Source organism: Pristiophorus japonicus, chromosome 28 (genome assembly GCF_044704955.1).
Source record: "Pristiophorus japonicus isolate sPriJap1 chromosome 28, sPriJap1.hap1, whole genome shotgun sequence".
NCBI classification, from domain to species: Eukaryota; Metazoa; Chordata; class Chondrichthyes; family Pristiophoridae; genus Pristiophorus; species Pristiophorus japonicus.
Genome location: NC_092004.1, coordinates 17,174,563 through 17,188,358, shown reverse-complemented (window position 1 = coordinate 17,188,358; position 13,796 = coordinate 17,174,563). Strand labels below are relative to the sequence as shown.

The window sequence follows — 13,796 nt, the reverse complement described above, 5'->3', positions numbered from 1 at the left end:
CTTATCATCAATCAAAGCATTGCCACTGTGGAAATATTCAGCATTTTAAACTTCGCAAAGTGTGCAAGACTGGAATCAGGGAATGCCTGGACCATGGGGACCGATAACTTATCCTTGAGCATTCATTTGGCCTGGGCCCCTTCTATATTGCACATTGGCTCACTGCGTGTCAATGTTTACCGTTCACAGGCGATTTGCAAGATCTGAATTTCCCGGCAGAGAATTCATGGAGTTTTTCATCAAACCGAGATTCACCATCACTAACGTTAAATCTCTCCTTGATTCGCGACTCTTATCTCTCTTCATCATATCACTGCTAAGGACTGAACCTGCTTTAATTTCACCTTGGCTCGGGGTCAGTGCGGCTCAATAGGACTTCGGCCCGTCTCCTTTTGACAACCCATCAGTGCCGAGAACAGAACGGGGAATTTTACTGACATGTTATGTTCTGAATCAGTTATAAACTCTCCAGTATATTTCACTGTGTCTTCAACACTGTGAGATCTAGCCTGGTGTGCAATCTTTGTGTCTTTATGAACACTTCAGCAGAACATTAAACGTACATATGGAACTACAATTGCTGATTGACACTGTACGGTTTGCCAACATTTAAGTGGAGTGTGAGAACAATCACAATGATCATTATTCTTCCATGTACCTTCTTGCGCGGCATCACCCTAACAAACCGAGCTGATCACAGCCCGGCTATCAGTCAATTCATTGCCAGTGCGGAAAAATGCACATTTTCAAGTTAGCAACGTGCACAATCCCGGAATCAGAGAGTGCCTGGATCGTGGGCAGTGATAAATTAACATGAGCATAAAGATTTTCAATATGATTATACATTACATGAACACATCCCGAGCTCCGAGATGTGTTTGCGAGCCATTGCCCCGAAATGAGGACTGAGTGTGCGGGGCTATTCCGACCGGGGTTTAAGTTTTCTTTCAAAAAGGTGCGAGAAAGTTTTGCTTCGTTTTCTGTCGGGCCGAAATAGCTCAGTTGGGAGAGCGTTAGACTGAAGATCTAAAGGTCCCTGGTTCAATCCCGGGTTTCGGCAATATCTGGTGATTTTGCGTTTCCTTCATTTTCAGGGGAGAAGCTGGTTTGATATCGAGACAGTGCTTGAGGGATGGGCTGTTCAGCGGTTGCGTGATACTAATTTTCGACATGACTTTTTTTAGATTCAGCGCTCTTTTTCTGTTACTTTCTAGTTATACTCTGCCCAGTTTTGTATATGAAGAATGAACAATGTTTAAGCGATGCGATGTGTTCAATTCTTATGCAGTAACTCTATCACCCAGTGTGTGCCGGATACAAAATCATCTCAGGCTGGGCTTTCACGGAGTCCTAGGGCATTTTGTTGCCGTTTAAATCGGTCGTTTAGGGCGTGGTATTAATAAAGCCAAGAGCGCGGGCCCGATCCCCGTATGGGCCATCGCAATTTTTCATAATTTTTATTCGGTTTTTAGTAACATTTACAATCAAATCTTCATAACGAAACAAATCCACACGCAATCCCAAGGGATGGGACTTATTTGGAATAACAGCCATTGCTTCTTTGCCGACGGTGTGCAGAGCACAACTTTCTGTTCATAACGTGTTTCTTGCTTTGCTGATAACCGATGAACTGGAGACCAGTTCCCGGCAATGGTAAAAAGCAGAACAGACAGACAGAACGGTTCTGTCGCCCTTGATGGGCAAAAGGCTTCAGTTCAGGACAAAAACACCAAATGAAATGTTCACACGGTACCGAGAGTGAAAATTCCCGGAAAAAGGAGAGAATGAAATGGATTTCAGTGGATGCCTAGCCGCACTTAACGCTGTGATTGCGCGGACATGTCTTTGGTGTTCTCCACAAAAACTGCTTTTTGTTGTGAACAGTTTTCCCTGGCGCGAATGTGATGAAAGTTTCGAAAAAGCAAGGAGGAAAGACTGGGTTGGTCTGTTTGCTGGCACAGACGTTTGCAGCAGCTTCCCTGGTGGTCTAGTGGTTAGGATTCGGCGCTCTCACCGCCGCGGCCCGGTTTCGATTCCCGGTCAGGGAACATTGTATTTGCGTTGCTTCGAAATGCAATGCTGCTTTTGAACAAGCTTGCAGCTCACCTTGCTGTTGTTGCCCCAATCATCAGCAGCGCGTCGTGATACAACATACACTTCTGTTTTAAAGTCTGCACTAAATGACAAGATCTCGCTCAACAAGTGGAACTACAATTGCTGAAAGACAACGTAAATGTTGCCAATCATGGCTTTCTTTAGTCTTCCTGGTACCTATTTGCGCCACATCACTCGAGCTTATCATCAATCAAAGCATTGCCACTGTGGAAATATTCAGCATTTTAAACTTCGCATAGTGTGCAAGACTGGAATCAGGGAATGCCTGGACCATGGGGACCGATAACTTATCCTTGAGCATTCATTTGGACTGGGCCCCTTCTATATTGCACATTGGCTCACTGCGTGTCAATGTTTACCGTTCACAGGCGATTTGCAAGATCTGAATTTCCCGGCAGAGAATTCATGGAGTTTTTCATCAAACCGAGATTCACCATCACTAACGTTAAATCTCTCCTTGATTCGCGACTCTTATCTCTCTTCATCATATCACTGCTAAGGACTGAACCTGCTTTAATTTCACATTGGCTCGGGGTCAGTGCGGCTCAATAGGACTTCGGCCCGTCTCCTTTTCACAACCCATCAGTGCCGAGAACAGAACGGGGAATTTTACTGACATGTTATGTTCTGAATCAGTTATAAACTCTCCAGTATATTTCACTGTGTCTTCAACACTGTGAGATCTAGCCTGGTGTGCAATCTTTGTGTCTTTATGAACACTTCAGCAGAACATTAAATGTACATATGGAACTACAATTGCTGATTGACACTGTGCGGTTTGCCAACATTTAAGTGCAGTGTGAGAACAATCACAATGATCATTATTCTTCCATGTACCTTCTTGCGCGGCATCACCCTAACAAACCGAGCTGATCACAGCCCGGCTATCAGTCAATTCATTGCCAGTGCGGAAAAATGCACATTTTCAAGTTAGCAACGTGCACAATCCCGGAATCAGAGAGTGCCTGGATCGTGGGCAGTGATAAATTAACATGAGCATAAAGATTTTCAATATCATTATACATTACATGAACACATCCCGAGCTCCGAGATGTGTTTGCGAGCCATTGCCCCGAAATGAGGACTGAGTGTGCGGGGCTATTCCGACCGGGGTTTAAGTTTTCTTTCAAAAAGGTGCGAGAAAGTTTTGCTTCGTTTTCGGTCGGGCCGAAATAGCTCAGTTGGGAGAGCGTTAGACTGAAGATCTAAAGGTCCCTGTTTCAATCCCGGGTTTCGGCAATATCTGGTGATTTTGCGTTTCCTTCATTTTCAGGGGAGAAGCTGGTTTGATATCGAGACAGTGCTTGAGGGATGGGCTGTTCAGCGGTTGCGTGATACTAATTTTCGACATGACTTTTTTTAGATTCAGCGCTCTTTTTCTGTTACTTTCTAGTTATACTCTGCCCAGTTTTGTATATGAAGAATGAACAATGTTTAAGCGATGCGATGTGTTCAATTCTTATGCAGTAACTCTATCACCCAGTGTGTGCCGGATACAAAATCATCTCAGGCTGGGCTTTCACGGAGTCCTAGGGCATTTTGTTGCCGTTTAAATCGGTCGTTTAGGGCGTGGTATTAATAAAGCCAAGAGCGCGGGCCCGATCCCCGTATGGGCCATCGCAATTTTTCATAATTTTTATTCGGTTTTTAGTAACATTTACAATCAAATCTTCATAACGAAACAAATCCACACGCAATCCCAAGGGATGGGACTTATTTGGAATAACAGCCATTGCTTCTTTGCCGACGGTGTGCAGAGCACAACTTTTTGTTCATAACGTGTTTCTTGCTTTGCTGATAACCGATGAACTGGAGACCAGTTCCCGGCAATGGTAAAAAGCAGAACAGACAGACAGAACGGTTCTGTCGCCCTTGATGGGCAAAAGGCTTCAGTTCAGGACAAAAACACCAAATGAAATGTTCACACGGTACCGAGAGTGAAAATTCCCGGAAAAAGGAGAGAATGAAATGGATTTCAGTGGATGCCTAGCCGCACTTAACGCTGTGATTGCGCGGAAATGTCTTTGGTGTTCTCCACAAAAACTGCTTTTTGCTGCGAACAGTTTTCCCTGGCGCGAATGTGATGAAAATTTCGAAAAAGCAAGGAGGAAAGACTGGGTTGGTCTGTTTGCTGGCACAGACGTTTGCTGCAGCTTCCCTGGTGGTCTAGTGGTTAGGATTCGGCGCTCTCACCGCCGCGACCCGGGTTCGATTCCCGGTCAGGGAACATTGTATTTGCGTTGCTTCGAAATGCAATGCTGCTCCTGAACAAGCTTGCAGCTCACCTTGCTGTTGTTGCCCCAATCATCAGCAGCGCGTCGTGATACAACAGACACTTCTGTTTTAAAGTCTGCACTAAATGACAAGATCTCGGTCAACAATTGGAACTGCAATTGCTGAAAAACAACTTAAATTTTGCCAATCAAGGCTTTCTTTAGTCTTCCAGGTACCTATTTGCGCCACATCACTCGAGCTTATCATCAATCAAAGCATTGCCACTGTGGAAATATTCAGCATTTTAAAATTCGCAAAGTGTGCAAGACTGGAATCAGGGAATGCCTGGACCATGGGGACCGATAACGTATCCTTGAGCATTCCTTTGGCCTGGGCCCCTTCTATATTGCACATTGGCTCACTGCGTGTCAATGTTTCGCGTTCACAGGCGATTTGCAAGATCTGGATTTCCCGGCAGAGAATTCATGGAGTTTTTCTTCAAACCGAGATTCACCATCACTAACGTTAAATCTCTCCTTGATTCGCGACTCTTATCTCTCTTCATCATATCACTGCTAAGGACTGAACCTGCTTTAATTTCACCTTGGCTCGGGGTCAGTGCGGCTCAATAGGACTTCGGCCCGTCTCCTTTTGACAACCCATCAGTGCCGAGAACAGAACGGGGAATTTTACTGACATGTTATGTTCTGAATCAGTTCTAAACTCTCCAGTATATTTCACTGTGTCTTCAACACTGTGAGATCTAGCCTGGTGTGCAATCTTTGTGTCTTTATGAACACTTCAGCAGAACATTAAATGTACATATGGAACTACAATTGCTGATTGACACTGTACGGTTTGCCAACATTTAAGTGCAGTGTGAGAACAATCACAATGATCATTATTCTTCCATGTACGTTCTTGCGCGGCATCACCCTAACAAACCGAGCTGATCACAGCCCGGCTATCAGTCAATTCATTGCCAGTGCGGAAAAATGCACATTTTCAAGTTAGCAACGTGCACAATCCCGGAATCAGAGAGTGCCTGGATCGTGGGCAGTGATAAATTAACATGAGCATAAAGATTTTCAATATCATTATACATTACATGAACACATCCCGAGCTCCGAGATGTGTTTGCGAGCCATTGCCCCGAAATGAGGACTGAGTGTGCGGGGCTATTCCTACCGGGGTTTAAGTTTTCTTTCAAAAAGGTGCGAGAAAGTTTTGCTTCGTTTTCTGTCGGGCCGAAATAGCTCAGTTGGGAGAGCGTTAGACTGAAGATCTAAAGTTCCGTGGTTTAATCCCGGGTTTCGGCAATATCTGGTGATTTTGCGTTTCCTTCATTTTCAGGGGAGAAGCTGGTTTGATATCGAGACAGTGCTTGAGGGATGGGCTGTTCAGCGGTTGCGTGATACTAATTTTCGACATGACTTTTTTTAGATTCAGCGCTCTTTTTCTGTTACTTTCTAGTTATACTCTGCCCAGTTTTGTATATGAAGAGTGAACAATGTTTAAGCGATGCGATGTGTTCAATTCTTATGCAGTAACTCTATCACCCAGTGTGTGCCGGATACAAAATCATCTCAGGCTGGGCTTTCACGGAGCCCCAGGGCATTTTGTTGCCGTTTAAATCGGTCGTTTAGGGCGTGGTATTAATAAAGCCAAGAGCGCGGGCCCGATCCCCGTATGGGCCATCGCAATTTTTCATAATTTTTATTCGGTTTTTAGTAACATTTACAATCAAATCTTCATAACGAAACAAATCCACACGCAATCCCAAGGGATGGGAATTATTTGGAATAACAACCATTGCTTCTTTGCCGACGGTGTGCAGAGCACAACTTTCTGTTCATAATGTGTTTCTTGCTTTGCTGATAACCGATGAACTGGAGACCAGTTCCCGGCAATGGTTAAAAGCAGAACAGACAGACAGAACGGTTCTGTCGCCCTTGATGGGCAAAAGGCTTCAGTTCAGGACAAAAACACCAAATGAAATGTTCACACGGGACCGAGAGTGAAAATTCCCGGAAAAAGGAGAGAATGAAATGGATTTCAGTGGATGCCTAGCCGCACTTAACGCTGTGATTGCGCGGACATGTCTTTGGTGTTCTCCACAAAAACTGCTTTTTGCTGCGAACAGTTTTCCCTGGCGCGAATGTGATGAAAATTTCGAAAAAGCAAGGAGGAAAGACTGGGTTGGTCTGTTTGCTGGCACAGACGTTTGCTGCAGCTTCCCTGGTGGTCTAGTGGTTAGGATTCGGCGCTCTCACCGCCGCGACCTGGGTTCGATTCCCGGTCAGGGAACATTGTATTTGCGTTGCTTCGAAATGCAATGCTGCTCCTGAACAAGCTTGCAGCTCACCTTGCTGTTGTTGCCCCAATCATCAGCAGCGCGTCGTGATACAACAGACACTTCTGTTTTAAAGTCTGCACTAAATGACAAGATCTCGGTCAACAATTGGAACTGCAATTGCTGAAAAACAACTTAAATTTTGCCAATCAAGGCTTTCTTTAGTCTTCCAGGTACCTATTTGCGCCACATCACTCGAGCTTATCATCAATCAAAGCATTGCCACTGTGGAAATATTCAGCATTTTAAAATTCGCAAAGTGTGCAAGACTGGAATCAGGGAATGCCTGGACCATGGGGACCGATAACGTATCCTTGAGCATTCCTTTGGCCTGGGCCCCTTCTATATTGCACATTGGCTCACTGCGTGTCAATGTTTCGCGTTCACAGGCGATTTGCAAGATCTGGATTTCCCGGCAGAGAATTCATGGAGTTTTTCTTCAAACCGAGATTCACCATCACTAACGTTAAATCTCTCCTTGATTCGCGACTCTTATCTCTCTTCATCATATCACTGCTAAGGACTGAACCTGCTTTAATTTCACCTTGGCTCGGGGTCAGTGCGGCTCAATAGGACTTCGGCCCGTCTCCTTTTGACAACCCATCAGTGCCGAGAACAGAACGGGGAATTTTACTGACATGTTATGTTCTGAATCAGTTCTAAACTCTCCAGTATATTTCACTGTGTCTTCAACACTGTGAGATCTAGCCTGGTGTGCAATCTTTGTGTCTTTATGAACACTTCAGCAGAACATTAAATGTACATATGGAACTACAATTGCTGATTGACACTGTACGGTTTGCCAACATTTAAGTGCAGTGTGAGAACAATCACAATGATCATTATTCTTCCATGTACGTTCTTGCGCGGCATCACCCTAACAAACCGAGCTGATCACAGCCCGGCTATCAGTCAATTCATTGCCAGTGCGGAAAAATGCACATTTTCAAGTTAGCAACGTGCACAATCCCGGAATCAGAGAGTGCCTGGATCGTGGGCAGTGATAAATTAACATGAGCATAAAGATTTTCAATATCATTATACATTACATGAACACATCCCGAGCTCCGAGATGTGTTTGCGAGCCATTGCCCCGAAATGAGGACTGAGTGTGCGGGGCTATTCCTACCGGGGTTTAAGTTTTCTTTCAAAAAGGTGCGAGAAAGTTTTGCTTCGTTTTCTGTCGGGCCGAAATAGCTCAGTTGGGAGAGCGTTAGACTGAAGATCTAAAGTTCCGTGGTTTAATCCCGGGTTTCGGCAATATCTGGTGATTTTGCGTTTCCTTCATTTTCAGGGGAGAAGCTGGTTTGATATCGAGACAGTGCTTGAGGGATGGGCTGTTCAGCGGTTGCGTGATACTAATTTTCGACATGACTTTTTTTAGATTCAGCGCTCTTTTTCTGTTACTTTCTAGTTATACTCTGCCCAGTTTTGTATATGAAGAGTGAACAATGTTTAAGCGATGCGATGTGTTCAATTCTTATGCAGTAACTCTATCACCCAGTGTGTGCCGGATACAAAATCATCTCAGGCTGGGCTTTCACGGAGCCCCAGGGCATTTTGTTGCCGTTTAAATCGGTCGTTTAGGGCGTGGTATTAATAAAGCCAAGAGCGCGGGCCCGATCCCCGTATGGGCCATCGCAATTTTTCATAATTTTTATTCGGTTTTTAGTAACATTTACAATCAAATCTTCATAACGAAACAAATCCACACGCAATCCCAAGGGATGGGAATTATTTGGAATAACAACCATTGCTTCTTTGCCGACGGTGTGCAGAGCACAACTTTCTGTTCATAATGTGTTTCTTGCTTTGCTGATAACCGATGAACTGGAGACCAGTTCCCGGCAATGGTTAAAAGCAGAACAGACAGACAGAACGGTTCTGTCGCCCTTGATGGGCAAAAGGCTTCAGTTCAGGACAAAAACACCAAATGAAATGTTCACACGGGACCGAGAGTGAAAATTCCCGGAAAAAGGAGAGAATGAAATGGATTTCAGTGGATGCCTAGCCGCACTTAACGCTGTGATTGCGCGGACATGTCTTTGGTGCTCTCCACAAAAACTGCTTTTTGCTGCGAACAGTTTTCCTTTGCGCGAATGTGATGAAAATTTCGAAAAAGCAAGGAGGAAAGACTGGGTTGGTCTGTTTGCTGGCACAGACGTTTGCTGCAGCTTCCCTGGTGGTCTAGTGGTTAGGATTCGGCGCTCTCACCGCCGCGGCCCGGGTTCGATTCCCGGTCAGCGAACATTGTATTTGCGTTGCTTCGAAATGCAATGCTGCTCCTGAACAAGCTTGCAGCTCACCTTGCTGTTGTTGCCCCAATCATCAGCAGCGCGTCGTGATACAACAGACACTTCTGTTTTAAAGTCTGCACTAAATGACAAGATCTCGCTCAACAAGTGGAACTACAATTGCTGAAAGACAACGTAAATTTTGCCAATCAAGGCTTTCTTTAGTCTTCCAGGTACCTATTTGCGCCACATCACTCGAGCTTATCATCAATCAAAACATAGCCACTGTGGAAATATTCAGCATTTTAAACTTCGCAAAGTGTGCAAGACTGGAATCAGGGAATGCCTGGACCATGGGGACCGATAACTTATCCTTGAGCATTCATTTGGCCTGGGCACCTTCTATATTGCACATTGGCTCACTGCGTGTCATTGTTTAGCGTTCACAGGCGATTTGCAACATCTGAATTTCCCGGCAGAGAATTCATGGAGTTTTTCATCAAACCGAGATTCACCATCACTAACGTTAAATCTCTCCTTGATTCGCGACTCTTAGCTCTCTTCATCATATCACTGCAAAGGACTGGACCTGCTTTAATTTCACCTTGGCTCGAGGTCAGTGCGGCTCAATAGGACATCGGCCCGTCTCCTTTTGACAACCCATCAGTGCCGATAACAGAACGGGGAATTTTACTGACTTGTTATGTTCTGAATCAGTTATAAACTCTCCAGTATATTTCACTGTGTCTTCAACACTGTGAGATCTGGCCTGGTATGCAATCTTTGTGTCTTTATGAACACTTCAGCAGAACATTAAATGAACATATGCAACTACAATTGCTGATTGAGACTGTACGGTTTGCCAACATTTAAGTGCAGTGTGAGAACAATCACAATGATCATTATTCTTCCATGTACGTTCTTGCGCGGCATCACCCGAACAAACCGAGCAGATCACAGCCCGGCTATCAGTCAATTCATTGCCAGAGCGGAAAAATGCACATTTTCAAGTTAGCGACGTGCACAATCCCGGAATCAGAGAGTGCCTGGATCGTGGGCAGTGATAAATTAACATGAGCATAAAGATTTTCAATATCATTATACATTACATGAACACATCCCGAGCTCCGAGATGTGTTTGCGAGCCATTGCCCCGAAATGAGGACTGAGTGTGCGGTACTATTCCTACCGGGGTTTAAGTTTTCTTTCAAAAAGGTGCGAGAAAGTTTTGCTTCGTTTTCGTTCGGGACGAAATAGCTCAGTTGGGAGAGCGTTGGACTGAAGATCTAAAGGTCCCTGGTTCAATCCCGGGTTTCGGCAATATCTGGTGATTTTGCGTTTGCTTCATTTTCAGGGGAGAATCTGGTTTGATATCGAGACAGTGCTTGAGGGATGGGCTGGTCAGCGGTGGCGTGATACTAATTTTGGACATGACATTTTTTTAGATTCAGCGCTCTTTTTCTGTTAATTTCTATTTATACTCTGCCCAGTTTTGTATATGAAGAGTGAACAATGTTTAAGCGATGCGATGTGTTCAATTCTTATGAAGTAACTCTATCACCCAGTGTGTGCCGGATACAAAATCATCTCAGGCTGGGCTTTCACGCAGCCCTAGGGCATTTTGTTGCCGTTTAAATCGGTCGTTTAGGGCGTGGTATTAATAAAGCCAAGAGCGCGGGGCCGATCCCCGTATGGGCCATCGCAATTTTTCATAATTTTTATTCGGTTTTTAGTAACATTTACAATCAAATCTTCATAACGAAACAAATCCACACGCAATCCCAAAGGATGGGAATTATTTGGAATAACAGCCATTGCTTCCTTGCCGACGGTGTGCAGAGCACAACTTTCTGTTCATAACGTGTTTCTTGCTTTGCTGATAACCGATGAACTGGAGACCAGTTCCCGGCAATGGTTAAAAGCAGAACAGACAGACAGAACGGTTCTGTCGCCCTTGATGGGCAAAAGGCTTCAGTTCAGGACAAAAATACCAAATGAAATGTTCACACGGTACCGAGAGTGAAAATTCCCGGAAAAAGGAGAGAATGAAATGGATTTCAGTGGATGCCTAGCCGCACTTAACGCTGTGATTGCGCGGACATGTCTTTGGTGTTCTCCACAAAAACTGCTTTTTGCTGCGAACAGTTTTCCCTGGCGCGAATGTGATGAAAATTTCGAAAAAGCAAGGAGGAAAGACTGGGTTGGTCTGTTTGCTGGCACAGACGTTTGCAGCAGCTTCCCTGGTGGTCTATTGGTTAGGATTCGGCGCTCTCACCGCCGCGGCCCGGGTTCGATTCCCGGTCAGGGAACATTGTATTTGCGTTGCTTCGAAATGCAATGCTGCTCCTGAACAAGCTTGCAGCTCACCTTGCTGTTGTTGCCCCAAATATCGGCAGCGCGTCGTGATACAACAGACACTTCTGTTTTAAAGTCTGCACTAAATGACAAGATCTCGCTCAACAAGTGGAACTACAATTGCTGAAAGACAACGTAAATTTTGCCAATCATGGCTTTCTTTCGTCTTCCAGGTACCTATTTGCGCCACATCACTCGAGCTTATCATCAATCAAAGCATTGCCACTGTGGAAATATTCAGCATTTTAAACTTCGCAAAGTGTGCAAGACTGGAATCAGGGAATGCCTGGACCATGGGGACCGATAAATTATCCTTGAGCATTCATTTCGCCTGGGCCCCTTCTATATTGCACATTGGCTCACTGCGTGTCAATGTTTAGCGTTCACAGGCGATTTGCAAGATCTGAATTTCCCGGCAGAGAATTCATGGAGTTTTTCATCAAACCGAGATTCACCATCACTAACGTTAAATCTCTCCTTGATTCGCGACTCTTATCTCTCTTCATCATTTCACTGCTAAGGACTGAACGTGCGTTAATTTCACCTTGGCTCGGGGTCAGTGCGGCTCAATAGGACTTCGGCCCGTCTCCTTTTCACAACCCATCAGTGCCGAGAACAGAACGGGGAATTTTACTGACATGTTATGTTCTGAATCAGTTATAAACTCTCCAGTATATTTCACTGTGTCTTCAACACTGTGAGATCTAGCCTGGTGTGCAATCTTTGTGTCTTTATGAACACTTCAGCAGAACATTAAATGTACATATGGAACTACAATTGCTGATTGACACTGTACGGTTTGCCAACATTTAAGTGCAGCGTGAGAACAATCACAATGATCATTATTCTTCCATGTACGTTCTTGCGCGGCATCACCCTAACAAACCGAGCAGATCACAGCCCGGCTATCAGTCAATTCATTGCCAGTGCGAAAAAATGCACATTTTCAAGTTAGCAACGTGCACAATCCCGGAATCAGAGAGTGCCTGGATCGTGGCCAGTGATAAATTAACATGAGCATTAAGATTTTCAATATCATTATACATTACATGAACACATCCCGAGCTCCGAGATGTGTTTGCGAGCCATTGCCCCGAAATGAGGACTGAGTGTGCGGGGCTGTTCCTACCGGGGTTTAAGTTTTCTTTCAAAAAGGTGCGAGAAAGTTTTGCTTCGTTTTCTGTCGGGCCGAAATAGCTCAGTTGGGAGAGCGTTAGACTGAAGATCTAAAGGTCCCTGGTTCAATCCCGGGTTTCGGCAATATCTGGTGATTTTGCGTTTCCTTCATTTTCAGGGGAGAAGCTGGTTTGATATCGAGACAGTGCTTGAGGGATGGGCTGTTCAGCGGTGGCGGGATACTAATTTTGGACATGACATTTTTTTAGATTCAGCTCTCTTTTTCTGTTACTTTCTATTCATACTCTGCCCAGTTTTGTATATGAAGAGTGAACAATGTTTAAGCGATGCGATGTGTTCAATTCTTATGAAGTAACTCTATCACCCAGTGTGTGCCGGATACAAAATCATCTCAGGCTGGGCTTTCACGCAGCCCTGGGGCATTTTGTTGCCGTTTAATTCGGTCGTTTAGGGCGTGGTATTAATAAAGCCAAGAGCGCGGGGCCGATCCCCCTATGGGCCATCGCAATTGTTCATAATTTTTATTCGGTTTTTAGTAACATTTACAATCAAATCTTCATAACGAAACAAATCCACACGCAATCCCAAGGGATGGAAATTATTTGGAATAACAGCCATTGCTTCTTTGCCGACGGTGTGCAGAGCACAACTTTCTGTTCATAACGTGTTTCTTGCTTTGCTGATAACCGATGAACTGGAGACCAGTTCCCGGCAAAGGTTAAAAGCAGAACAGACAGACAGAACGGTTCTGTCGCCCTTGATGGGCAAAAGGCTTCAGTTCAGGACAAAAACACCAAATGAAATGTTCACACCGTACCGAGAGTGAAAATTCCCGGAAAAAGGAGAGAATGAAATGGATTTCAGTGGATGCCTAGCCGCACTTAACGCTGTGATTGCGCGGACATGTCTTTGGTGTTCTCCACAAAAACTGCTTTTTGCTGCGAACAGTTTTCCCTGGCGCGAATGTGATGAAAATTTCGAAAAAGCAAGGAGGAAAGACTGGGTTGGTCTGTTTGCTGGCACAGACGTTTGCAGCAGCTTCCCTGGTGGTCTAGTGGTTAGGATTCGGCGCTCTCACCGCCGCGGCCCGGGTTCGATTCCCGGTCAGGGAACATTGTATTTGCGTTGCTTCGAAATGCAATGCTGCTCCTGAACAAGCTTGCAGCTCACCTTGCTGTTGTTGCCCCAATCATCAGCAGCGCGTCGTGATACAACAGACACTTCTGTTTTAAAGTCTGCACTAAATGACAAGATCTCGCTCAACAAGTGGAACTACAATTGCTGAAAGACAACGTAAATTTTGCCAATCATGGCTTTCTTTAGTCTTCCAGGTACCTATTTGCGCCACATCACTCGAGCTTATCATCAATCAAAGCATTGCCACTGTG

General features: G+C 44.8%; 12 non-coding genes across 12 annotated transcripts; all 12 read left to right on the top strand.

Moving 5' to 3' along the window:
- The first annotated feature begins 987 nt into the window (after window positions 1-987).
- trnaf-gaa (transfer RNA phenylalanine (anticodon GAA)) lies at window positions 988-1,060 on the top strand. The gene has a single exon. It is a non-coding gene; the product is annotated as a tRNA-Phe (tRNA).
- A 916-nt stretch (window positions 1,061-1,976) lies between these two features.
- On the top strand, window positions 1,977-2,048 carry trnae-cuc (transfer RNA glutamic acid (anticodon CUC)). Its single transcript has one exon. It is a non-coding gene; the product is annotated as a tRNA-Glu (tRNA).
- A 1,233-nt stretch (window positions 2,049-3,281) lies between these two features.
- trnaf-gaa (transfer RNA phenylalanine (anticodon GAA)) lies at window positions 3,282-3,354 on the top strand. The gene has a single exon. It is a non-coding gene; the product is annotated as a tRNA-Phe (tRNA).
- A 916-nt stretch (window positions 3,355-4,270) lies between these two features.
- On the top strand, window positions 4,271-4,342 carry trnae-cuc (transfer RNA glutamic acid (anticodon CUC)). The gene has a single exon. It is a non-coding gene; the product is annotated as a tRNA-Glu (tRNA).
- A 1,233-nt stretch (window positions 4,343-5,575) lies between these two features.
- trnaf-gaa (transfer RNA phenylalanine (anticodon GAA)) lies at window positions 5,576-5,648 on the top strand. Its single transcript has one exon. It is a non-coding gene; the product is annotated as a tRNA-Phe (tRNA).
- A 916-nt stretch (window positions 5,649-6,564) lies between these two features.
- On the top strand, window positions 6,565-6,636 carry trnae-cuc (transfer RNA glutamic acid (anticodon CUC)). Its single transcript has one exon. It is a non-coding gene; the product is annotated as a tRNA-Glu (tRNA).
- Window positions 6,637-7,869: 1,233 nt separating this feature from the next.
- On the top strand, window positions 7,870-7,942 carry trnaf-gaa (transfer RNA phenylalanine (anticodon GAA)). Its single transcript has one exon. It is a non-coding gene; the product is annotated as a tRNA-Phe (tRNA).
- A 916-nt stretch (window positions 7,943-8,858) lies between these two features.
- trnae-cuc (transfer RNA glutamic acid (anticodon CUC)) lies at window positions 8,859-8,930 on the top strand. Its single transcript has one exon. It is a non-coding gene; the product is annotated as a tRNA-Glu (tRNA).
- A 1,233-nt stretch (window positions 8,931-10,163) lies between these two features.
- trnaf-gaa (transfer RNA phenylalanine (anticodon GAA)) lies at window positions 10,164-10,236 on the top strand. Its single transcript has one exon. It is a non-coding gene; the product is annotated as a tRNA-Phe (tRNA).
- Window positions 10,237-11,153: 917 nt separating this feature from the next.
- On the top strand, window positions 11,154-11,225 carry trnae-cuc (transfer RNA glutamic acid (anticodon CUC)). Its single transcript has one exon. It is a non-coding gene; the product is annotated as a tRNA-Glu (tRNA).
- Window positions 11,226-12,458: 1,233 nt separating this feature from the next.
- On the top strand, window positions 12,459-12,531 carry trnaf-gaa (transfer RNA phenylalanine (anticodon GAA)). The gene has a single exon. It is a non-coding gene; the product is annotated as a tRNA-Phe (tRNA).
- A 917-nt stretch (window positions 12,532-13,448) lies between these two features.
- On the top strand, window positions 13,449-13,520 carry trnae-cuc (transfer RNA glutamic acid (anticodon CUC)). Its single transcript has one exon. It is a non-coding gene; the product is annotated as a tRNA-Glu (tRNA).
- Window positions 13,521-13,796: the final 276 nt, after the last annotated feature.